Consider the following 26,888-nt stretch of genomic DNA (forward strand, 5'->3'; position numbering starts at 1 on the left):
CCACCCTCGGCCCGCCCCAGGCGGGTGTGTCCTCGCTGCCGCGCGGACGGCGAGTCGCCTGAGGGTCTTTTCCGAGACAAAAGGTCTGCGTCGTTCTGACAGGATGATGGAAAGAAAACCCCTCCGAGGCGAACTCATGTTTTGCTGAGCGCCGGCGAACGTCCCGGGCCCGCGGTTCCTCAGAGGAGGTGCGTCTGTACCCGGGGCTTTGGGCTCTCAGCGCTGAGGGAGATTTGGCAGTGTAACGAGGTGGGGGAAAGGCGGCCTTCTTCAGCTTCCTGCCTTGGTCAAATGTTTATTGTAACTGTTGTAACTCATTTTTGCTCACCCTAATGCCACCGGGCTTCACTTGCCTGCAGGTCCTCTCCTTCCTGCCTTTTCCTCTCCAAGTAGAGCATGCACTTTGGCATCCTCCATCCCATCAATAAAATCTTCCTCTAAGTCCTCAACAGAAATAAAGCGATATTTAAGCCCCCACCTCAGCCCCTTGTCTAGCTCCGCTCACTGAGGGCAATTTGGGACAGAGCACAGAGAATCCCAAAACAGCGCCATCCACACTGTAGGGTAAAGACAGCTTCCCCCAGGCCCAGGCACTCACCCGAAGGGCCTGTCACCAAGACAGGCCTCCATCACTGATCACATCAGCTTTGCCATGTCCCACACTAGGGACAGATGAGTACAAACCCATGCCAATGCAGTCAAGGCCATGTGAAGACCCAGCCCCTGGTTGTACATACATATTTCCCCACGCCACTCCAGCTCGCTAGCAACCCCGCTAAGGCTGCTTAGTACACCCATACTATTGAGTGACCGGCCTCGCTCAAAGGAAGTGTCTCCACACCTCTCTGGCTCCCTGCATGAGAAAGTGAGCCCTTAAATCAAAGATAGAGCATGTAAGTCTTCTCTTCCCTTCATTTTTCTGTGCTATCATAGGCTCACCAAGCTTCGTACTATGTGCCTAGACATAGTCCTTTCCCCGTTCTTTATCCAAAGTTCAGCATTACCTACTTTTTCTGTCTTTACCTGACAAATATTCTACTTCTCACTGTAGCTTATTACCTCAAAACAGTCTTTTCTTTCTCTCTCTATTTAAACACCAAGCTGATTTTTTTTCCTCCCTCAAACTCCTTGGGTATTTAACTATTCTCAAAATCATTTAGGTGTGGGATTCCCACGTGGGTGGTATGTAAGGTGACTGATGATCCTGTAAACCTCTGGTCAGAAGCCAGCTCCTCAGCTTTGTCCCAGAACCACACTCCGGAGCAGTCTGCCCAAGCTGTTATGTAGGACTGTGCTTACACACACAAAAAAAAATCTTTCTCTTTCCCTTGGAGCATATACCATGCCCTGTGCCAGGGGTACAGCTATCCCACGTGCAGGAGGTACAAGCACACTAAGGATGCGAGGCTGATAGGGCACATCCACCAGCCTGTGCCGGTCATATTTGGTCAGAAAGGTGGTCCTGCTTCTGTCCTTCCACGACAGTCTGTGGCATTACATCACTCTCCGTCTTCGACCCACACAGAGTGTAACAAGGTGTTGTGATAGCACAGATTTTTTACTTAAGTTTTCTCATGCGTGAAGTGTGAATATTAGCTGCCTACCTAGTAAGAGTATAGCAGGGAGCTTGTTAACCTTTGTGAATACCAAGCATTACCATCATCTGGTCTTTTTGTAAGACAGAATGAGTGGGAGGAAACAACAACCAGGCAATGTCAACAGTTGCTGTCTCTGTTAAAATATTCTCTGAGGCCCTCAGCCCTGGAAACCACCAAACCTGAAAGCTACTGAAAGGATGATCCTGATGAAATCCTTTTGTAATTCATTACCAATTTGTTCTGACAAGTGGAAAATACCTGCCCAAAGGTTGTTTCTGTTAAGTGCCCACGTTCCAGTTCAAAGCCCTGATTGTGTAGGCTCTCCATTCCTCTACTTGGCTGTCCATGTGTGGTTTATCCCGCTGGGATGCTTTGTTGGTAGGTAAGAAGTAGAACATAGGCTTAGTGGAACGTTACATCTCAGAGCATAAACCAAGAGTTCTGGCAGCTGCCTGACCCTGTGTTTGACAGTCATTGTTTGGGTTTATTCTGGTTTATTATTTTGAAAACTGCTTTCTGGGAGAGAACAGACTCGCTGTGCATTTTTTTCTTGAAATATCTCTGTGTGATTAGCATTGGTCAAGAATTTGTGATGCATATTGCAGTAACATTTCCTTCATAAATGCATCAAAATTTTACTTCTATAAAAAACATTCTTACACAGGAAAATTTCACCAATTAAAAGGAAAACAGTTAAAGGCTGATTATGGGGTTTTTAATGCAAGCTTATTTTGGTCAAACCAGAACTGTTATTCCCTTTATAATTTTAGCCCTGAAGCGCTGTGCAGTCCCTTCTCATGCTAGATAACACAGGTACAGACTCCTCCTACAGGTACCACAGTGCTTATTGACCACAAGTAAAATTACATCTCCATATGGTTAATAACACTGTCACTGACTAACCCACAAAATAGTTCACAGAAGTGGGGATTCAAATACATCTACATTCGATGTTAATATAATCACTTATTTAAAGTACTTTGGGAGAAATCTCAATATTTCTTAAAAAATCAATTTTTTATAATGATAATATTTTGGTCTTAAAATTCAGCAAATATTCTAGTTTGAAATTAAGTTTTTGTAGTTTTCTTAAGCAAAAAAAGTGTTTATATCAGACAAACTTGGCTCTGGCTCTATTTTTTTTTAATTGATAACCGGGAAACATGTCTTCTAAAGCAGAATGTCATGCTCCCACTTCTTCATGGGTGAGAAATAAAATGCTGCTGACATTTTCCAGGAGCAAATTACAATACTCCCAATGCTGTTAGCTATTTTATCTTTCCCAGGGAAAGTCAAGGCATTTGGCGGTTGCTTCTAATTTCCCATCAGCTTCATATGATAGTAGGTAAACAGATACCACCAGTTCTGTTCCCTTCAACAAAATACAGGTTGCTGGTCCATACATGGAAAGACAACCTCACTCCCTTTTATACCGATGCAAGCCAAGCCGTGCTTTAGCCTAATGGGATCACACTGGATTTCCATCACTTTCAAACCCAATTAAAAGAAAATCACAGGAAGATAGTAGGATTTGCTGTATCAAATCTCTTGATTTAAGAAGCTGCAGTTTAAGAATCATGACAAATAGGATATGTTTCAGGATAGCAGTTTGTTACAGACATAAGAAGAAACCTCTTAGCACAAAATCCAGCTCAAAATCATCCATTAGTACTGTAGAGGAGTACCGTAGTGAATGATGAGACACAAGATGAATTGTTTTAGCATAGCATTCATGTAAGAGTTAAGGACTTTGACAAATATCTGTTGACCTAAATTCAAAATGTGCTACTGCTGCTGCTTGCGATAGTAAAATTCTCCATAAAAAACCTCTGCAATGCCAAAGGCTTATATTTTTCAGGAAGATAGCAAGGCCGGCTCTGTGCTGTGTGTCATTTTGATTCTGCATTTGTGCTGCTCGATGATGAATTTCCTATTTCTTTCTAAAAAGGAAAAACAACCAAAAAAACACCTTTAAGAATTTTTCTGCAATTGCATAAGACCAAAAATAGATGTGAGAAATCCAGGCCCTGGTGAAATCAATGGGAGTTGTACCAGTTATTACAATGAAGGAAGGTTTTATCCTTATTTTCAAATAATAGCAAACAAAAATCTTTTATTCTCAAGAGACTTAAAATGTCACATAATATCAATATGCTTTCTGATTTCTAAGCTTTAGGCTACACTCTTTTCATACCTCCAAGCTTTTTTCCACATAAGACTTTGGAGTACCTTTTTTTTCCTTTCCTTTCCTTTAATAAAAGCTGAAATTTTCCTGAAATGTCTGGACTCAGGGTAGTGTAACTTTAAGAAATAAATTAAATAGCATAAATCTTATGATAAAATTGTAAGATTTCACAACACTGGTTTTGTGGCACAAATGCATGATTACTGGCAAGTTCGCTTCCATCGTTACAAGGTCCATCCTCTTGTGAAGCAAGTTTCTTTGGCATGACATCACAACTTTTTCTGAGCAAGCAGATTTCACTTGTGTTGGGACAGCTACAGATCTTGTTATCCAGAGAAATGAACCGGCCAGTGAATGTTTAGGAATGGGCAGAGATTGGCTAAATTGAGCCCTTCTGCTGTGCCATGGGGTTGCATTAATGCAATGTAAGCATGTGCTATCAGAGGATGGAGGAAGACTTTTAACTTCCGTCGTCAAACACAGTGCAAAGGTGTGCCTACATTGCTGGGTCACCATTAATATCTCACTAGAACTGGGAGCACAATTCTGTAGGCTTCAGTAAATAGAAAATCTTTGATCCCTTCCTGGAGAGTTCTCAGAAGATTCCCGTGAACTTTCAGGCACAAGACAGAAATTACTGTAGTTGTGATGTGCATGCCACGCATCTGAAGACCTTTCGTTACCGGTACTGCCAGTCCAAAGCTCCAGTTCTTGCAAAGTTCCTACAACACAGGCACACAGACGTCAACAGAGTTTCCTCTGATTTGATTAAGGAAGAATCTAAGAGATGTAAGTTCCCTAAGCACAATTACTGTAAAGCAAAATATCCATGAAGATCAACTAAAAGCTCCCAATGCAGCTCCTGATATGCTGTCTCCTGCCAGCTGCTTCTGCTCACATAAAACCTCTCACTGAATGGTCCTCAGCCTTTAAAGTCCTACAGGCACCAATACTAAGCAAATCATACATTGCAGGCAATTATTTTGTCCTCATTTAAATGTTCTAAATTTTCTCTGGCCATAAGCAATCTTGGAGACTTAGGGCTTTAAACCTTTCCAAAGCCGTGCCTTCTCTGCTGTAAGAATACTACTGACATTTCCACTCTGTAGGACAGGGAGCCTCGTGCAGTTTGGAGCATTGGGCCGCTGTCAGGTTCTCATCAGGCACTATGCACCTTTATCAACACAGTTTTGTTTGAAAATACTATAAAAATACAATACTACATGATCGTCCCATGGACCATCTACCGGAGGCTTGGAGATGATTAAATCCATAAACCACTGCTGGAAACTCTTCTTAAAAAAAATCCTGAAGCTTCTGTTGGTTCTCTGCCAAACAGGAACTGCTGCATTCGCTGCCCAGGTGACTTTTCTCTGCAATTTGGGCAAAGTCTAGGGAAGACCTTCTTGTGCCAGTCTAGTACGCTTTCCAGGGTGTCAGAAAAGTAGTATGAAGTACTGAAAGAACCATACAAAATATTGATTTCCCTCCAAATCACTGAACCCATCAACACATGCTTTAGTTTAGCCTTGAAAGCAAGGCTGTTAAAAAGACTCAAACAAAATGCTTCTGTTTTCTCTGGCACAAAGGCAGAAAACTATCATCTCTTCTTCGAAGCCTGCACATACTTTACATTCTCTTCTTGCTCTTTATGCCTGTTTTCCACGATGAGACAGGAAATATTGGGTTTTGGAATTACTGTGTGAATTATATTATTCTCTTCTGGCCCTACAGTCAAAATCTTACACTAACCTGGCAAAACCCAGTTCTGTCACAAGCAATTAGGATTTGGTAGGCATTCAGAAAGCAATGCGACCCTACATAGGGATCCTCCCTGATATCTACACTAGGCAGCCAGTCTGCTTTCCTGCATATCCTTGGAAACCATCATTTCTCACAGTTATCCTTCAGGGCATAAATGTATCGTAAGGACAATCATGGAATATCAGGCAGTGAATTTGTCTCCCTCATCAATCAATACATTTTTAAGAATATAGTGCTTGCAGTCCAGACACAATCTGCAAAGTTTATTTTTACAGGCATAGTATTGTTTACATACAGAGAACTAAATATTACATTTCCATCCTAAGTGAGATCCTCAGTGCCTCCAGCGAGACTGGAGAGAATACTGCAATGTATTCCTTAGACTGGGACTCTTACCCTTTCAGCCCCTTTCAGGCATCATCTCAGGAGTTCTCATTAGCTGTTGCTCATGCAACAGATCCACCTCCTTTGGGAGACGCGTATCTGTGCAACCATAACTTAAAATTTTCTGCATGAAAACATGGTCAGTTTCTTGGGCCACGCCACTTCCTGCTCATGTAATCCAGTTTTCGTTAACTTCTCTGGATCTGTACGCATACTCAACACATCTGAAAAACAGAAGTTGTAAGTGTTTCAACTGAATAGGCCCAAAAAAACAGATGCATCCAAACTTCGCTCAATTTTTTTTACGAACAGCACTTCTCCGTGACTCAGTTTGCCAATCTGTATGACATTTGCATAAATATTTACCCAACTCACCAAGGGTTGTGAATCCTCATGAATCATTGTTTGTGTAACACTTTGTAATCCTTGAGTGAAATGTAGCATATGCATTCAGAGTATGGATCTGATTAATGGCAGAGGATAAACGAAAAGAAGAACAGATAAAAAATGATCACATCACTTTTTTCCCCCCTTGTTCAAAATTAGTTTCAAAGAAATTCTCTATTACAAATGCAAATCTTTCTTTTTGACACAGATGTAATATGGTTGGTATTCGTTTTAGCGAAGAAGATTAGGACACAGTCTGATGTTAATCAGCATATTCAAGTTTGTTCACTTTTATTAAGATAAAAAAGCAGGCGTTGTTAGCATACATTATTTGAAATTCCTGTCTACACCACTTTATTTTGCTCTTTCTATATAGATGTATCAAGCAGAATTATTTAAATTAAAACATTATAACATTACATACTCTTAATTCATACATAGACAAAGTCTGCTCTGGCAAAATTCCTTGCTTCAAGAGACGGGTAAACGAAATGAGCATACTGGCTGCTTCACTCAGTTGTCATCTCTCGAAAGGCTATATGAGCAAGCCTGACACACTTCATCTCTCATGTTATCATCATCTACATGCTTTTGTTATTGTCTCCCGTGTTAAACTTTACAGCATCTTCAGTCAAAGGAATACGAGTGAAACAAAGTGTGTCACTGTAAATGAAGAAAATAACTAGGAGAGAGGCTTAAGAAATTATTATAAAGGTTGTGTGCAGATTGCTTTAGTTGCTATAATATCAGTGAACAAGAGGCATGTAATACACCATCTCAGGACAATCCTGTATTTGACACTTGTCCTGAGCTCAGCACGAAGAATTGCCAGCTGTTCAATATTTCAAAGTACAGCACGGACACAGATATGAAGCACCATAATGATTATGAAATCGTTGTAATACTTGAAATAGATACTCAGATGGAGCAAGAAAATAGTTTTTAATTTGGGGAACCAGATTTCTTAAGCAAACAAAATTATAGAAGTTAGAGATTGGAAATATATTTTGTCACCCCATCCTTCTCTTCACCATGTCAGGATAGTTCTTTATAACACACTCCTGTAGCGTTCTCCAGGTCAATTGTAGGAATGCATTTTTGGGCAGGGGGGGTAAGATATCTGCAGGGATGTCCCCATACATCTGCCAACTACACAGGACACTGTCCTAGAAATGGAATCAGCAGCTACTTGAATGTACATGGAGGCCAAAGAGGGGAATCCCTAACTGCTTCACATAATTCGGGATCATGCTCACCACCTGAGCACTGCTTGGAATGCAGACGAATGAACTACAAACCCCAGATCCCACAGTAAATCCCAACATGGATATACATGATTATATATAGTAAAAATAAATGGCTCGTACATACATTGTGCAGTTTCAAACATAAAACAGAGATGCTAACTCATGCTAGCACATGAGTATCGCTCCAAAAGTGTGATAATTCTTACATATAAGCAAATATACAGATGTTTAGTGCTCTGATTCTGCATTCTCATGGATCCCCAAGAGGGCCTGTTTCCAAATTTTTAATATATTTTTGTTAATTTATTATAAGTAAGCTATAAAGTTCCAGGCAGCTATATATAAGTCTCTGACTGTGCTGATGTAGGACTAAGAACTGTATTGGGAGCACCTGGCCAGCTGCATACATAGTAGAGTCCAGCAGCTGGAAATCGATTTACTATAGACTCATTTCACTACAGAGCTCATGATAGTTAACATACCTGTCGCATACCTGTCCTGCTCCCACTGGCAGCCTCCAAGATTCCTGATTCCTCCCCCGCAACAATCCTTATGGAAATTCTTTTTCAGCAAGTAACTTACACCCCAAATGCATGTGGGCAGAATGGTGACAAGCTGTGCTTAGACAAATGTTGTCCTCCCATCTGCACTTTTACCTGGGTGTCCTGTTCACCCGAACCATGTAACACCTCCCAGAAGACATAGCTGGATGTTTGCTTGATGCCATCCTACACCTAAGGTAATCTGAGCTTGATTCTTCTCTGCACATCTTGACAAAAGCTGTAGTTAGCGTCAGACTCCCTAATTACAGCATTGTTTTGTCATCTGCTTGCTTTGGAAAGGCTCCATTTCACCACAAACTAGTGTTTGGTCATTTCTTACAGAGGTCTAACACCTAGATCCAGTACAGTTTCATATAAACATAAAGGTTTCCAAATGACAAGAGGTGCAATGCCTGTTCCTATGGAGTGAGGGCAGATATTCCTATGGAGTGAGGGCAAATATTCCTTCACGTGTTCCAGTATCCACACTTCACGTGTTTCAATACTGGATGAGTTCCAGACACACTTCATGTGTCTCCAGTAGTAGGAGAAAGGTATAGCCTTTTTAATGCAAAGCTTTTTCCATACAAGCAAAAAAGTTTGATCAGCTCAGTCAAAGTAATAAAGAAACACAGCAGCTGGTCTTGCAGTACTTAATCCCCTATTGTTCCTTTGATATCACAAGTATCATTATGCTTAGCAGAATGCTTCCATTACAGCACTGTTCTTTTAAGTGCATGGCACTGTCACCAGTTGACTGATGTATTATGGTCTCCTAAATCACGCCTGGGTTAATAGACCCAGAAGATCAAATGCTAAGAAACAAAAAATAAAAACTTTTATCCCATCCACAGGTCTCAGAGAAAGTGCTAGCAGCCAAAAGCCAAGGGTGGGGTTTATCACACCCTGATAATGCCCAGCTGGCAAAAGGGTCCCCTGATGCCCAGGGCAGCTGAGGAGGATTGAAAGAAGCCTGAGAAGGTTCTAATTTATGCTGAGAGTAGCCTGTATTCTCCTGAGCAAAACCTAAACAAATTGATAATCTGGATTGTGGATTTTGAAAACTGAGGTAAGAAAGTTCTTTATGTAAATAGGGGAGGGCTTCTTTTTATTCCTTCCTTGTCTTTCCCTGCTACAACTTTTATGGCTATTTTGGAGTACTGGGATTGTTAGGTAAAATATATTCTTTGTCTTGTGTGTTTTAAGTAAAAGAATACAAGGATAGCTAAAGTATTTCTGCCACCATCTTGTATTATCACAAAATTGAAAATATTATTTGTTAAAAAGAAAACAAAATAATACTATGAAAGCATTAACTAAAAAGCAACTCCATGGTGCGCTTGATAACGCATGGGTGGTACGTCTGCTGGGAAAAGTGCTGGATGATGTCAAAACACATTAGGTTCTTCACAAGGGCAGAGCATCTGTACTCTTTATCAGTGTTGTCTTTACCAGTAAATTGTGCAACAACAAGAGCTTCCATCCGAAATCATGAGGGACATGAGCTTTTGATTTTTCGCCAATATCTGAGCTAGGTATGTTGCTATCTGGTTTTTTGCTGCTTCTGTCACCTTCTTTCCACCATGAAATTAATCATGCAGGTGACCTTGCTGGTTTTTATTACACGCAGCAGGCTGTAGAAGCTATTGCTGGAAAAGTGTGACATTGCTCAACTAGTGGGGTCCTGTGTCTATTTTTTCTAATCTGTTTTTCTAAATATGGGCTATATTTCTGCTGTAATGCACTGTTTCTTTCATTTGCTGTAAATTAAAAATAATTATGCTGTTAAAACTGAAGTATAGCATAGTAAAATGTTCTCTAACTGCTTATAATCAAAAGATCTTTTTAATCCAGGCCCTTGTTAGCTTTGAAATACTGTGTTGCCTCAACTTTCCATGAGAACAATGATGCTGCACATACGAGGCATGGTAATCCAGGTAACTTCCATCCCAAGATATTGAGTGAATGGGTACATCAAACTGCAATGTGATAACAAGGGGCTTGTAAAAATCCAGTCCAGTCTGAAATGGCACTGCATGAGTAAAGCATAGCCCTGTACTGGATTCCAGAGAACAGACAGGAGGCCATCTGGAAGCTCCAAACCTGTTGGTCTGATCCCCTATATTTGCTGTAACAGTAAGGAACTGGAGTCAATGAGTCTTTCCAGCTTACGTTTTAAATTCCTCTGCATTTGTGGATGAGAGTGTGGTATCTGGGAAGGTAAGGCTACTTCTGTAGCATTGATCTGGCTTTTCATGCTCATCTTGTGTAATTATGAATGAATTGTCTCACAAAGCTCCGTTCCTAAGCTTATTTTGTGAAGCATAACTCCGCTCCTGAAGCCCCTGAAAAGTTCCCCAACACTGGGTTTACTCTACTTGGAGATGTTGTGACTTGTAGTGGCTCCTCTGACCTAGTGACAGAGCAGTCCCTGACACAGGCTGAGGAAGAAATTTTTCACTGAGGGTGGTGAGACAGTGGAACAGGTTGTCCAGGGAAGTTGTGGATGCCCCATCCCTGGAAGTGTTGAAGGCCAGGCTGGATGGGGCCTTGAGTAACCTAGTCTAGTGGAAGGAACACCCCTCCGTGTCAGGGTGTTGGAACTAGGTGATCTTTAAGGTCCCTTCCAACCTAAACCATTCTATAACTGGGAGCAAGGATCTGTGTGTTGGAAGTCATTGGGATGCAGCGATGAGAAACGCTGCCGTAACGCAGGGGAAAGAACTACTCTTCTAGTTTGCGTTGACGCACGGAATTGGGCTTGAAAGCTTACTTCGGCGTGCGGAAGATGAGGCGAATAAGAGATGAGGTAGTAAAGCTGCAGTCTCATGTGGGGATGCCAATGTGGAGAGGTCCATCCTGCGCCGGGGACCGCGGGCAACCGGCCCCTTCCCCTCCCCGCGGGGCGGGTTCGGTCCCCGCCGCAGCCTCCCCCCGCGTTCGCCGGTAGGCGGCACCGCCACCCGCCTTCTTCCTCCTCCTCCTCACCTTCGCCGGGTGACCCAGATCGCGGCGGCGGCAGCACCGCACCCGCCCGCCGAGGAGAGGACGGCCCGGGACGGCGGGGATGTAGCGGCGCGGAGCGGTGAGTCCGCGGCGGAGGCGGCGGGCTCTACCGGCGGCCCCGCGAGTCGCCTAGCGACGGGAGGCGGCTCCGGGCATCGCATCGCTGTCCCCGTGTCCGCCCCCCCCCCCCCTCCATCCTCCGCCCGGCGGTGGGAGCGAAGTTTTACCCCTTTGAATGCGGGAAGACCTTGCGGCGTAAGAAAACTGCGGGGGCGCTGGGTGGTTTGCGTGTTTGGTTGCTGCGTTGTGTTTTTTTTGATGATTTAAAATTTTTAAAATATTTTTTCCAGTTTTGTTCATGTTTCTTCTTTACGCCAACCTCCGTGTTTCGCGAAGGGGGCGGCTGGAGGAGGCCGGCGCCGGGCGGCAGCGGGGCGCAGAGCGCTGCGGCTCCGCAGTGAGCTCCGCGCCCTGCGCAGGGGGCCACCGGCCTGGCTTGCCCCGTCGCCGCGGTGCGCGGCAGCTCTGAAGTCTATGGACTTCAGTTACAATGATATGTGGGCATGATAATGATGATTTTTTAATTATTTCTTTTTTCATGGCACTCTCTTCTTTCCAGCTTCCCCTTCATCCCTTCCCCCCCCCGCCCCCCCCGGCATGGTCATTGTGTATTGAAGTTACACTTGCTCCTGAGTTAACTCCAGGATTGGTGTCTGTAGTCTTTTATGTTTCTCTTTGTCCTCGCTGTTTCGGCTTTTCTTACTATTTCCATGAAAACAGCTAAAAACAGAGTAGCTAAAGTGTATGTCAGAATGGGAGTGGAAAAGGGGGCTTGGGGGCGGGGGGGGGGGGGAGAGAGAACAACACCTTTGTCCCAATTCAGTCAACTCAACAGTCAGATCACAAGCAGCTGGTTTTTGTGACAAAGGCGTTTGAAACAAAGGAGCCATTTTAGAAACTGAAAGAAATTTATTTTGTGGCTTGCATGCTTTAGTAAATCCAGCGTTTCATTCTTCTCTCTTCTGCCCCTCCCATCCTGATTTATCTTAAAATGAAGTAGAATAGAAGAAATGGCATCTCTTAAATCCTGCATCATCCCTATGCACTACAGTAAGCTTACTGTTTGCCTTCCATTTCAAACATTTTGTTACGCATTTTTAAAAAATGTTATTTTGTATGGGTAGAGCTCTGAATAGTTGAAGCAGCTGAGTGTGCTTCTGACAAGAACATCTCGTCTCCCTAAAATGAGAACAGCAAAAGACTTGCTATGTGCAGTAATTTGGTAGGTGTTGCATACTTATGTCTATTTAGCATTTTTAGTGAAGCACAAGTACAGAAGAGACTTACTGATTCTAAGGGGAGCCTGCTTTTCTCTGACTTAGTTAAAAAATGTGGACCGCGGCATTTCCAAACCAAACAGGTGGAATTACTTCTATCATATCTTTTGACTTTTTCAATTCTCATAATTTGCATATCATTTTAAGCAGTATTTCAGCTAAAACAAATGCAAAACCACATTGCTGTAGCATTTGACTTGTCACCAAGCCTAATAGATGCTCGAAGACAGGAAGCCTATGATTTTCAGGGGTGAAATCATGTGACAGCATCAGATGCTGTATGTATCACTCTAGACAGAAAACCAGCAGAAAATACTTCCAGGAAAGCCCTAAACAATGGAAAAATCATGTAACCGAATAATAATTCATTAACTTTCCTGCCAGTTCTCTGATATAAGGTAATACATGTTCTGCTAGTGTACAAACCTGCTAGAGCTAAGCATGTAACCAAAGTGGCTATGAATCCTTTTCCTGCTTGGCTCTTGAGACAGGACTTTATTAGCCATGGGACAGCATCACATTAGCTGCACTGACGTTTGTGAACCCAAGAATTTCCTCTGATCACACATCTTTCTGTCACTCTTGTGAGGAATTACAGCCCCTTGAGCTAAGCTATACTTAAAGGGGGTAACTTCAGGGCTATGTTGCATTAAGTGGTTATTTTGTTATCTATCATCTCCCCTGCGCAAACAGAGTCTTGCTGCTGCTTGCAGTGATGGAAGCAGAGAAAATGCTGTTGCACAAATGCTAGTGTGTGTAGGGCTCCAGAATGCTGCTGGTATTTAAAGCATCTTGTATTTTAAAGCTGTCCGGAGAACTTCTGCTTACAGTTAAGGTGTGATCAGCTGTGACCAATGTTAACAAAAATTCTGTTTAGTGTACAGACAGCGCATAAGTGGTATACAGAGCCAGGCAAGCGTTATTTTTCCCAAGGGGTCATTTGAAGTGTTAGCATGAAATTGCAAGAAGCGCAAGCTTGGGCTGCCTGAAGATTGAATCTTGTTGGATTTAATGTCCTCTGGCTCATGAGACTCTATTTTTATTTTTTTTTTTTTTTAATTTTTGTTATGAACATCTGCTCAGCCTTCTTGATTGGAAGGCTTGTTTTATTTGACATTCCTTTGAAATCTTTTGCTCTGTGATGTAGGCCAAAAAACTGCATGGAATATGGTACCCTTCTTGAATGCAAGCTTTGGGTAGGAGGCAAGAAGAGTAAACTCCGGTGCTTTACAGAGGGTAGAGTTTGCTGGAATACTGGGAAGGAAGTCAGGTGGTGAGATTTTAACTAGGAAAGAAGGATAAAGTAAGGAAAAATAAAATGAAAAATGAGATTGATGCAGAGAATGGTTTGTGGTAGTGCAGGACTGAGGCTATGGTTCAGGCTTAGCATCCTCGGCATCCACATAACATGAGCTCGAGTGCTGAGCTGTGCTGCACCGCAGGATTTGCCAAGCCTGAGCCCGAGGTGGAAACGCTGCTTGTTCCTGCCAGGCAGTGGAAAGAGGAGTCTGGCAGCAGAGGCTGCAGGAGCAGCTTCCTGAGTCACTTCTCAGTGGTACGTGGGACTGTGTGAGCACTCCTCCCTTTCAAGGCAAAGCAAGCATTTCAGTGGAAAACTGTCCTGTCTGACTTTGCCTTGAAACAAATTCTGGGTATGTTTACGCTAGCAGTTTGGCTCACATCCAGCTTGGGTACCTGACACACCCTCTGGAGACCTTCTCTAGTTGCCTCATGCTGGTTCAGGTCTCCGAGCAGTAGACAGGAGACCTGAACTCTCTCAATGAAACTAAACCAGGAGTCCTGCTCTGGGAGCACTCACGGTCAATTACTGAGTCATGTGTGAAAGATACTGGTTTCTTAAGAGTACCTCTCAGCTGTAATTGAGTGAGCAGTTCTCATCCACTTTAGCATAGAACCAATGAAGACCCCCACACCAAGTTTGTTGTCTTCAAAGCCTTCTGGCAGTTCGTTCTGGAGTCCTACATTCCACACCTCTGCAAAACGTGAGCAAATGCTTCACCGCTTTCTGTTACAGCCAAGATGCCCTTCAAGAAGATAGTTTCCAGCGCTTATAGTAGGTGTAGTACCTGAGTGGAACCAAGTGGTTGGGTGCGGTGTTTTTAACATGTCCTAATCTGTCTGCTCTGCAGGTCCTCAGGCTGAGCACTCTGTTCTGGTTCAGCCAGCTGCTGTCACAGATGTATAGAGGAGCCTGGAAAACAGGAGAAATACAGGGGCTGCAAAAACTGTAATTGAAAACTATCATCAGATTGAGCAGGTGAAATTGCAACTTGTTAGAGCAGATTTAGGAGGCACAGGATACTGTGGTTCTCATGCCTGTGTCTATAGGAAGCTGCACATACCTGTGAGCTTCCCTGTCTCTGGTGGTATTGTACTTACAGTTACTTCACAGGCATTTTTAGTCTTAATATACATGTCTACACTAATGTTTTAGCTGAGACAGTGTGTTTTTGAAGCAAATGTCCCAGCTGTCCCTGCCTTTTTGTTCTTCAGTTCACTTTGTGGACTAGTCTTGGAGCACCTGAGAATATATGGGAGGATCTGTTTTGGGAGCACACCAACTGCAACCTGGCATTCAGTCCCAGGGACCAGACTGGAGCTACTCCAGCATCCATATTGGGTGTTTTGTTTAAGAACAGCCTTCACCCCCATATATGTAGTTTCAATTTCAAATGCTTGGCACCATTTTTTTTCCTCAGCAGAGACACTTCTGTTGATCTTATATGCACTGCTGTAGCTCCTGTGGTGGGTATGTATTTTGCTTCTCCAGGGAAGGATGCCCAGGCAGAGAGGTTAAGGGACGTGACCAAACCCAAGAAAATTAGTTCTATGAGGTCCTGTCTCTACAGCTCCCTGTATCATGCTGCTAATCCACTCACAGTTAACTGGTGCCTTCTGAAGGTGCATAAGAAAGAAAGGCTGTTTCTGTAAAGAATGCTTATTTAGGACTGTGTACAACTGGCTATCAATTTCACAAACACAACAGTTATTCCTTAGTGGACATACCGTTTACCACACAAGCCCATGTTGTGTGCCTGTGTGTGAGTCTGACAAAAGTGAAGTGATAAGTTTCATAGGACCCCAAAATTGTGATGCTACTGGGATCAGCATATTGAGTAAGGGCTCCTGCAGCCGGTTCCAGATTGCACTGATAACAAACAGAAGTTTTGCCACTGATTTTTTTTTTATTATTTTTTTTTTTTAGTAGTAGTGTTACTCATATATGTAAAACCAAAAGTAAATCCCTACCTTTCATTGTCCTCCAGGATGCTTCGGGGTATTGAGACTTGTCAATGGTGTAGCAATGGAGGTTGGACTAGATGAAATTTAAAGGTCCCTTCGAACCCAAACAATTCTATAAACAATTTGTTACTGCACTGATAATACTTGCACAATCGGGTGGACATGCAGGTGATAGGAATTGGCCACCTTAGTGCAAAGCAGTCCTGTGGTCATGGAAACCGTAGTCCTCTTCCATAGCTCTGGTAGGCAGTTATAAGAGCAAGTCTCTTATTCCCTCTCCCACTCTGCCTTCGCAAAGCTACATGCATATCAACATTGGCTTGGATGTGTGCCATCAAGCAGGTTGTGCCTCTGAAACGCTGAGATCAATGTGGGGTTTCTTAATCTGGGCTTGCTAGGCCTTCACGCTGTCAGTGTTAAAGCAGCCTGAGAACAGATGGATTGAAGGAGGAAAAGAGGAGTTCTTGCTGAACCATTTGAGGAAGGGAGAGGAGCGATGGTGCTCCCAGAGGAAGATATGGAAAACAGGACATATCTTAGGTACAAATTAAGAAAAGGCCGTGCGATCTGCCCCAACTATTTGGTGGGGGACCACAATGATATCTCCAAGGATCTGAGATAGTCATGTTCTTCTTTCAACCTTGTTTGTCCTGACCACCTACAGTACAAGTGGTTTTGGGTCAGGCTTATTGTTTTTATACAACATTTTTGGAGTCTTTAGGCACCTGTATACAAATGAGATACCCAAGAACAGCTGGACAGGGGTTTCCTTTTGGAAGGGAAAAATGTTTCAGCATTAGTGTTTTTATACTATAGGTTGTTTAAGCTGGAGTGGCTTTTCTCCCCACCCCCCCAGTTGATTGCATTGTGGGAATTATTTGAAACTGAGGGATATTTTTCTTCCAGAGGGGAAGCTGAGTGGCACAGCGTGAGCAAGGGGAAGTGCTCTTGCTCTTGTGCATCTTGAACATCCAGTTAACATCATACGCAAACCAAGCAATCTGGGACTAGATCTAAGCACGAAAGATGAGATTGTGGTTACCATCCAGTCCAAAAACCAACCAACAACAACAAAGAAAACCTCACTGAAAACAACCAACCCACTGAATCTGCAGAAAACTCGGGTCTGCATGTTGTGCTATGCCATACAGGTTGTCATCTCAAGGATGAGATAAATTCATATGGCTGAATTATTATGTCTGTGTCTGCTGCAAGCATTGAGGAAACTGGTTTACTTATTTTCTTTTTAAGTTTTTCTAACTATCACCTCACATTTATAAGGTAAAAAGTAGGACTATAAAAAATGTATGCCCCATTATTCTAAGTAGAAAGACATGCTGAGGGAAGAAGGCTTTCAGTATTGCATTGTGTTAAGAATAAGTGTGTTATGGCAGTGCTGCCAATCATCCTGTCCCAGTTTGTATTCTTCCTGGCTCTGTTTTGTTCTTCTTCCCCCTCGGTAATGGTGTTGCAGGAACAGTTTCCAAGGGTCTTCGTGTCTACTTCTCTTCTCTTCCCACATTGTCTTCTCCACCCTTTCCAATCTTCTGGTATCAAATCTCTTTCAGCATCATTTTCTATCTGAGAGTGAGCACCTAAAAGAAAGCAAGTGCTCAGTAGGACCAAGCAGGAAGTGGCAGAGGGAAGGAGAGCACCATGGCAGGTCACGCTTCCCTTGACTTTTCTCCTACTTGGTTGAGAAAGGATACCTTGTGCAATTACCACAGAAAGATGGTTCCTAGGCCATGCCTGGAAGTGTGTTTCATCAGTCTTGTTCACCAGCTCGTATAACTTTATTGACTTTCAAACTATTCTTTCCATCTTTTCATTTTGCAGATCTTCATCACCTTTTCCTTTTGCTTTGTCATGTTAGAGGGGTTTTTGTGTTACTGTACCTCTCCTTGTTGTGACTGTCCCTGACAGCAAACTCCATTCTAGCTTGCTTTCTCCACTACTTATAGAAGCAGTGCTTGACTTTGGTGCTGCTTGGAGTTAGCTTGAGCTACAGAAGAGTGAAGTCAGTGTAAATACAGTTGCTTTTACAGTTGTTCACAATCCTTGTTAATGGAAACTAAAATTTTGGAAGAAACTTGTGAATTTTCAAGTTGAAGAGTAAACTGATAGCTGCTGATACAAAGTCTGTAACAACAGACTTGGGAAGATGCCCCTAAAGAGATTTATTTTTTTTAAACATGTTAGCATTCAAAACTTTTCTCTAACGAAGGCCTTAAATCTGTTTTAATCAAAGCCTGGAATTTGCAATATTTATTGCAGCAACGTAAGAAAACTTTCTGGTTTCTATGGGCAGAAGAGATTCTTTCTTCCATTTCTTCTCACCCCAGACACTGGTAAAACCAGAGCAATCTACCCTGCAGATGTTCTTCTGGGCAGCGAGCACGTAACCAGAACTTCCGGCAAGGTCATGTACTTGGAGCTGTCCTGGTTTCCTGCCCCTTGGGATGCAGAACATCTCACTGAGCAGCAAACAGGAGGTGAAATAATAGGCCATGAAGTTTGTGAAAAACTGCAGTGGGATTTTTAGCCCTCTTGATTGCAGGTTAAGTGTGTTAATCATTTGATGTTGTCCCTCTACAGATTGCAGGACCTCGGGTAGCTAACAGCTGGTGTGTAACGCTTGCTACAGGATGCTCAGTTTCGCAATGTGGTGCTTCATGACATCGTCTAACTGGCTTACTGCATGGGAGATCATTATTCTTGAACTCTGTCTTAGAGAACAGGGCATCTGTAAAACCACAGAAGGACATGCAGAAACTCTTACGTACCCTACTTTTGCGTGTCTGTCTCAGACAGCTGCATGGAAAAGTTGTTGCTTGCACACTGAAGTAATCTGGATGCAGTGATGGGAAAACTGGGCACCACATGGAACAATTTTCTATTAGGTCATTATGAATTATGCCTGACCTTCACCAAGTTCCTGGGTAAATCAATTGCTTTATGATCCTCCAACCTGAAAGCATTGTCTGGCCTTTGTCCTGACACATCTGGTGTCCTTGTCCTTTTTTTATTTTTATTTTTTGTGTGTGTTTGTGTCAGTTAACAAAATAAATGTGAAAGTCCTTAGTTCTACATGTTTTCAGGCTGATGCTTGGTGTGAGGTTGTATCATGGCTGAATTAACTGTCCCTGGTCCAAGCAAATACAACAGATGTTAGAAAGGTAGGGGAAAGGACAGAGTAAGCATCTCTGGTGTAATTCTATTGACATTGCAGACCTGCATGTGACCCATTGATAGGAAGATGTTTCTTCCCCATAAACTACTGTGTGTTGGAAATTGGTAGGGCTCTAAAGCAAATCTAGACTTCAGTTAATTTTGGTAGCAAGTGAATGCTTCATCTTTGCCTTTCACCTTGTACTGTCCTGTCATCTAGGCAATGAGGTGGAAACCAAGAAGGGAAGGCAAATGAGCATCAGTCATTCACTTTTGGAAATAGTCACTTTAGGGTTTTTTCCATGGAGCTTCTGCAGTAATTAGTCTGGGAGCTAACCAAGCAGCCTCTTTGGATTTTATGCATCCAGCCTTGTAGGTTTTATTCTAAACTTGAAAGAATGTTGCTACAAAGTGTGATGTTTTATTTAGAACATACTTCCTTGCAGTACAAGCTGTTGTACAGTGTGTCTGGAAACAGAGCAAGTAGGCCAGACACATTGCACTGTAAACCATGTAGGCACACACAAGCCACCCAGATGATGCTGCTGTTCTCCTGGATGAACTCATCAGTGATCAAGTTGAAAGTTCGTGAGAAGTGGCTAAAAATGGTGCCTTTTTATAATGCATGCAGGGGTGAGGGGGAAGTTGTTGAGGGCTGTTTTCAAGCATGAGACTTTATTTTTAGCTGATACATCATTTACTCAGGCCTCTTCTGGATGAAATACACTTTCCTCAGTAAGTAAAGTAAGAAACATAATAGACACAGACAACACTTGGGTGCTTTAATTCCTGTTGAAGTTAAAAGCATCTGATTACATTTCTAGAAGTTTACAGTACTCTGGAGTGTGGAGAGCTTCCTCTGCTTTTTAACTTCATATTTAGTATTAGAAATAGAATGTACCCTGTGAAGTCTTCACTGGTGACCTGAAGTGACTTCATATAATTTTGTCCTCAACATCTTTCAACATTGTAATAGAGCAGAGTTAATAGAAATTGGTAGAAGGAGAGTATTGACACAGTTCTGCATGCAAAATATGTCTGTATGCCTGTACATCTCCTTTGTTGAATTTTTGGGGTTTAGTTTGCTTTAAAAAGCTGGGTACAGAACCATAGTGTTTTTCTTTTAAAGGGCAGAGATCAACAATGGACTGTGGAGAAGCTTCTACAATGCTGAGTTTTGGGTTGATGTTAACTTCATCAGACCGTGGGTTATCACTGAGCAAAAAATCTACTGAGGAATTGCAGTGTGTAGGCTGAACTGGATGGTGTTAGAGGTAACTTGCCATGAGAGGTTTGGAATGCAGTCCTGTGTGACTGTCTTTTACAGGTGTTGTAAGACCCTCTTGATGCTTCCTTGTTTCTGTCTTATACCTGTGATGCTATTTACCACTTTAAAAAGGCAGTAAAGGACTGAAGTGATAAGTTAGGACTACAGAAGCAGAGATTTTCAAAGTACTGTTCTGTGGCCTGGGGGAAGGGGTTTTTTGTGTTTTCCCACCCCACCCCCCAGCCCAGCTCTGCTGTGATTTTTAAGCTTTTGTTCGGGGATCTTTCTTTGTATTGCTTAATTGTGTTGTATGTGCTCATGCCCACAGGCTCTTTTAGATAGGACTAAAATTCAGTGAATTTTGACTTTATGTCTAGCCTTTTGCTCATTCTCCTAGTGAAATACAGAAACATAAAATGTCAATGTGTGATGGAGATTAGGAGAGGAAAAAATCTTATTACCTGTGACAGCGTGACTGAAGTCAAGTCTTGCTTATTAGCTTCATCAATCAAGTGTGACATTTTGTTCCAAGACTTTCTTTTAAAGAACACCTGAAGTTGAATACAGCCTCCTCTTCGGCACAAAGAAATGAAAATACCCTTCTGTACTGAGATGGGAAGCTGAGCTCACACAAAACAGGCATCCACTGTTGATCTTTGAGGTAGGTCCTGTTGGTGGTGGTATCTGTTGGTGTTAGGCAAGTCCACTTCTAAGCCAACACAAAGGGCTTTTGAACTCCATGGAACTGGGGTTTGAGGCGACCTGTTCCTGAGAGCCTTTTTGCCAACAGAGCAGTTTCCCAGGATGTGTTCTGAGTTGGAGAGGTCTACGGACTCTTCTTGCTGCAACAGTCAAAGACCTATAAATGACCATGCTGCAATTAAGGTTGTCAAAGATCCTCTGTTTTTACTGGGGTTTTAAATAGATTTTAAGTGACTTCTGTTCCACCTTGGGCATCAATGGAAGTTGGAAGGTGCAAGTAGGTATGTGTCTATTCCATGGGATAGAGTGATAAACAGTGCTTGCTGAGAATTAGTATGGCTTGACCAAACTGGGGTCCTACAGCCATTGGCGTTTTATTTGTATCTGGGGGTTTTGTGTGTTATATTGATACTGGCATGACTCTTGTAGACTCTTATTCTTGAATTGTATGTCCCTTAAAATTAGTTGTTTATGGTCAAATTGAATGGGGGAGGCTTTTGGGTGGGAGCAGTGGGGAGAGATGAGGTAGAGGGAGTAGTCTCGTTCCATCCTCAAGCTAAGCTTGTTTCATGGGAAATACTGCAAATTATAAAGGATTTTAGCAAGAAGCTGGTAGGTCTTAAACTAATAAAATAGCAAGGTCTTGGGCACCCTGTCTGTTGCATAGAGTATTTGGGTGTAATTCAGGGTATCTGAGATCTCCCCATAAGAGTGACTGTGGGGGAAGCAGAGAAACAAAGGCTGGAAGGGAACTCAGAGGGTCTCCAGCCCAGCCTCCTGTTCGCAGCAGGGTCAGCTCTGAGGTCAGGCCTCTCAGGGCCTCATTCAGTTGGGGCTTGAAACATCAAAGGATGGAGAGTCACAGCCTCTCTGGGCAGCCTGTGCCACTGCCTGACTGTCCTCTTGGGGGGAAAAAAATGTCACCTTATGTCCAGGCTGAACCTCTCCTGTTTTAATTTTATGCCTGTTGGTTTTCACCTTCCTGCCCTGTACTGCTGTCAAGAGTCCATCTAAGATTTCTTGATGACCTCTGGAGGTTCTGTTAGGTCCCCCAAAAACTCTCTCTGCCCTGGGCTGAACAAGCTCATCTGCCCCATCATCTCAGTGGCCTCTGCTTAACTCTCTCCAATTTATTGGTGTCTTTAGTTTTGGGCCCCAGAAATAAACAAGACAGTGTCTAAATGTGGTCAAAAGAGTCCTGAGTAGTGGGAGATAATCCCTTCCCTCCATCTACTTACTGGCTCTGCTTGTGTTCATGCAGCCCAGGGTGCTGTTGTCTGTCTTTGCATACTGCTGGCTTGTGGCCAGCTTGCTATCCACCAGGACCTCAAGGGACATTTCATAATGTGTATCAGCTATTCTTCCCCTTTCTAATTCCAGTTATCATAGATTGTTGTTCAGGATTAACGTTTCCCCCATCATCAAAAAAAATGGAATATACAGTAGCAAAACACTTTTGGTGACATAAGGCTCAAGATCATTGTCCTTCACAAATGAATACACATAGGTTTTTGAGGTGAATAAGAGATAGGTGGCAACGCAGGATGCTATTGGAAAGAAAAGTTGCAACCTGAAATCAACATCATGATGGTAGTTGGTGGCATTCAGCTCAGAAGAACCTACTTTGAAACTGTAACGTCTAAACCTAAAAATAAATGAATTATTTATATTTTTTTTCCTCTGCACTCAAGATGACTGATGCAATTACTGCCTTCTACTTCAAACATATGTCCTTTTTGGTTTTTGTGAGGAGGGAAGTTTGGATGAACTGTAATCTAATGATCCACATAAATAATGTCCTATATTCAGCCTGCTCATCTTAATGGTTCTGATGATTTGTCTCTTCAGCAAACTATTCTTTCTTTATAATTAGAATATAAACCTTCTAAAAATGTTTGCAATATGCCAGGTGAGTCATTAGCTTGCAAGACAAACAATGTCTTGCAAGACATACCTTTCCTTTGGATTTTACTCTGCGAATATGCTGACTTATATTAAATAACACAACTCTTTCCCTCAGCTGTATCTGCAGCTTTCTTAAAGACAAAGTAAACCCTCAGCTTCAGATAAAGAGGTGACGTTTTAAGGCTTACTCTTGGCTTCTTTCAGCCTCCAGCAACTGTTAACCTTTCAAATTGATGCATGTTTTGCTGTACTACTTAAAATATCATAGAGTCACAAGAATTCAGATGGTTAGTATTTATTTACGGAAAACTTCATTCATATCTTGAGACAGATCTTGCAATAGTTTTGCTGTTCTATGTGACTGTAGTCGTATTGCTGCTCTCCAAGAAAAGCTACAGCTAGTTTTGGACAGGGATGCTCCTGTCCGGTTTAAGATAAAACCAGATGAAACAATTGGCAGTGAGTGGGTATGTGGGTGTGTTGCTGGAGGAAGGAGGAGGTTGATTTATGGAAGTGGTGTGGTATGGGATAAAATCCAGCAAGTTGAGAAACTCAAGTGTATGGGAGATCCAAACTGCGTCCTTGCTCCATTGTCCTCAATCTAGAGCCTAAGAACATGAGTCTCTTCGTGCCAAAGGGCAAACTTTTAACACTGGGCCAAGAGGTTTTCAGTGGTGCATCTGTATTGTTGGTGTAAGCTACTTCTAGGGAATTAGTGAAAGATAGCTAACAAAGTCAAACCTACTCGTCTTTAGGCTTCCTCCAGCTGCATGACTTAAAATCAGAAAAGGCAGAAAAGCTGCCTAGAAAAGGAGAAGAGGGGAAGTAACTTGCAGGTTCCTCAGTGAGAAAATGTGAGTGCGTATAGCTTAAAGCTGGAACAATTTCTTAGGCTGCAGAAAAACGCAGCTGCAAGTTCACATGAGTGTGAAACCAAGTAAAAGCTGAACTCAGTGTCTCAGAGTGGTGGGTGAGTGCTGTGGCCAACAGGCTGCTCCCCACTGGGTGCCTGCTGGCTCTGGGTATCCTGCTGCAAGTCTGGCCCTCTCTAACAAAAGTGATATTTCAAAAGTGCAGGAAGTTGGGTCTTCAGACACTTGTATTTGTCTCCCCAAACCTGTAACTTCTGTCAACTTCTCAACTAAATTGTGTAATTGTTGCACTCTTTCTTTCAACAAGCTCACAAACATTCATCACCCTGATTATCTGTCGCTCATAGAAATCTTTTTCTCATATGTGTCTTCCTTTCCCTCAAGTGGACCTTGAAAGCCTTCCTGATCTGCAGACACTAAACTTGCTGAGGAAACTCTTTCCTTAAGAAAAGAGGAGGCTATAAGTCAAGTCCCTCTCCCTGACCACAAATGCATCTTTTTCTAAGCACACCTAATGGTAATTGACAGAAACTTTTCTGTCAAACTCTGATGGCATGTAAATGTCATCCAAAGCTAGAGATGCTCATCTTGTTGACTGAGATGCTTTAACAACTTTACTGGAAGTAAAATAGAGTACTAGTTTATTTTGTATGGGACTCTATTTCTTTTTTTTTTTTTTTTCACTTAAAAGAAACTTATTACATTTTGAGTGGAAAAGAGGTTGGCAGAAATTAGGATCATAGAATAGTTTGGGTTGGAAGGGACCTTTAAAGGTCATCTAGTCCAACCCCCCTGCAATGAGCAGGGACATCTTCAACTAGATGAGGTTGCTCAGAGTTCCGTCCAACCTGACCTTGAATGTTTCCAGGGCTGGCGCCTCTACCACCTCTTTGGGCAACCTGTGCCAGTGTTTCACCACCCTCGTTGTAAAAAAAATTTCTTCCTTATATCTAGCCTGAATCCTTCCCTCTTTTAGTTTAAAACCATTACTCCTTGTCCTACCACAACAGGACCTGCTAAAACACTTGTCCCCATCTTTCTTATAAGCCTCCTTTAAGTACTGAAAGGCTGCAGTAAGGTCTCCCTGGACTCTTCCCCTGGCTGAATAACCCCAACTCTCTCAGCCTGTCCTCACAGGAGATGTGCTCCAGCCCTCTCATCATTTTTGCAGCCCTTCTCTGGACCCATCTCATTAGGTCTTGCAAAGGTCTTATTAGGCCTACAGGTTTATGATTATTTGAACTTACTCAGCTGTGAATTGTGGTAACAATCTTTTTAAAGAGTTTATAAGCTGTTTTCTTTACAGAAATTATTTACTAAAATCCCCTAGAGGACCATTTATGGAGGTATATGGAAATGGGGAATGCTGCCCTACAGTCCTACTTGTTTGAAGATGACTGTAAATTCTTGCCTTCTGATTTGGCCTCGCAGTCTAGCCAGGATGTCAATAGCTTAATGTATGTGTGTGTCCACTGTCCTTGTTTGAGGTAAAACAGAAGCACTCAGTGGCCAAGCACAGCCCAAACCATGATATCAACATAAGTGAATCGTCGCACGAATCACAGGGCATAACATTAATGTCTGTCCCTGTACTTAGCAGACGACAGCATTTACAAAGCCTGTCTGCCAGACATTGAGGCAAACTTTTTACCTTATGGACCAAGACAGCAGTATAGACTGTCTGTACTTTTGTTTGTAGTGTAAGTCTTGCCTCTAGGTCTTGAAAACCTTCTTGGTAGAGTCAGGTGGAATTTGTTTTGTGCTCCAGTGGAGGAAACTGCTTTTATGTCCATAGCCTTTCCATGGACCTAGTTATTGGCCGTGCCTGTGCTGTAGGGGACTGGCTGTTGAAGCCTGCAGGGTGAACTGTTCCTCTCCAAGTTTGGAGGGCTTTGATGTTGACTTCTGTGGCATCAGGACTTCAGCTATAAAATTTCTTTCTGGTGACTTACCCCCTGCTCCCTTTTTAGTTAAAAGGGAGAGAGCAAGGAGAATTATTTTTGTAATTCCAAGGGTGGGCTTGTAAAGGGATCCGAAGTTGGCACTTTTAACTGTTTGCCATGCTTGTTGTGTCAGTTATGCTTTTTCTTTACAACCAATGACCTTCCTTTTGAGATTATCTTTCTGGGTAGAAAGCGGGGGTTTATGAACAGCAAAACTGGCTTCTTAAAATACAGTCTTAGAAACAGTCTAATTTTTAATGAGCATTCAAAACAAATTTATAATTGTCCGTAGCTGGTAACTGTTCTTGAAGGGAGAGTATCTTGACACTCCTACCATGCCGCGCTTGGATGAGCCAATTCTGGAGCTCAATCAAGTAGAACTTCCTTTAAAGCAGTAGTAAGAACGCAGCATCGTTTTCAGCGGGGACCTTGATCAGAATGAAGAAGGAGCTGACCTCAGAGGCTGAGGCCAGCACACACTTTTAGAGGGGGTTGATTTGACAGTTCCTGGCACTTCTGGCGTGTTCCTTACACCGCTGCCCTTATAGGTCAAATGTTGCAGTGAAGCTTACTTTGTTCAACTTGATGCTAAAAAGCTGAGACTTAGCTGTGAGAATCTTTCACAAACTGTATCTTTTAAACAGTAAGTTATTAGATTGGAGAAGGGGAGCAGGTTACATCCCCTCCAGTTTTTGCTGATCTTCCGTACTCCCTGTGCTTGCTGTTGTTGAAGACCTATCAAAAGCTGTAGCAGGAAGTGTTAGGAGCCTGCCCACTGTGTTCATTAATGAACCGGAGTTTGATGTTAGCGACTCTGTCCTTGCAAGCAGGTGTCACTGCAGCCAGCACCAATTATAGCTGTATTCAGGGGACAGCAACACGATTCAGCCAGTCAAAAACAATATAAATGAATGAAGCTTTAACAGTTCAGGGATTATGTATTTTTAGCAAGCTGTATGTGATGTAATCCAACAAGATAGCTGCATTTTTCTGAACTTAAACGCTTGTTCTGTTCCTGTCAGCAGGCAACAGCATAATGTAAGTTAACAAAAGGGAAATAATGTCAGAACAAGGTAGGGTAAGAAGATTTTTATCCTATCAGTGCTGGTAGGTCCTGCAAAAGAATACCTACTTGAGATTCTCTCCATTTATAACTTTGTGACAAAAGAGGCCAGATTTTGAAGGCCTTCAGGTATTTTTCAGCATGCTGGCATGCAGTGCTGACAAAACATGGACTCTTAAATGATTTCTTAACAGCAGAACTTTCTTTCAGGCCTTTGTGTGTGGTTTGTACTAGTACAGAGCTTGAACTTTAAG

General features: G+C 42.6%; 1 protein-coding gene across 3 annotated transcripts in view; it reads left to right on the plus strand.

The window, feature by feature from the left end:
- Positions 1–11,037: 11,037 nt before the first annotated feature.
- The window catches only part of ELMOD1 (ELMO domain containing 1), a 44,996-nt gene continuing 29,145 nt past the window's right edge, over positions 11,038–26,888 (plus strand). For 2 of the 3 annotated variants that reach the window (XM_063330333.1, XM_063330352.1), the window contains exon 1: positions 11,038–11,192. The gene's annotated coding sequence lies outside the window, so the exon portion shown is untranslated. The other variant, XM_063330343.1, reaches the window with a different exon arrangement.

The sequence above is a fragment of the Chroicocephalus ridibundus genome, chromosome 1 (assembly GCF_963924245.1).
Source record: "Chroicocephalus ridibundus chromosome 1, bChrRid1.1, whole genome shotgun sequence".
NCBI lineage: Eukaryota > Metazoa > Chordata > Aves > Charadriiformes > Laridae > Chroicocephalus > Chroicocephalus ridibundus.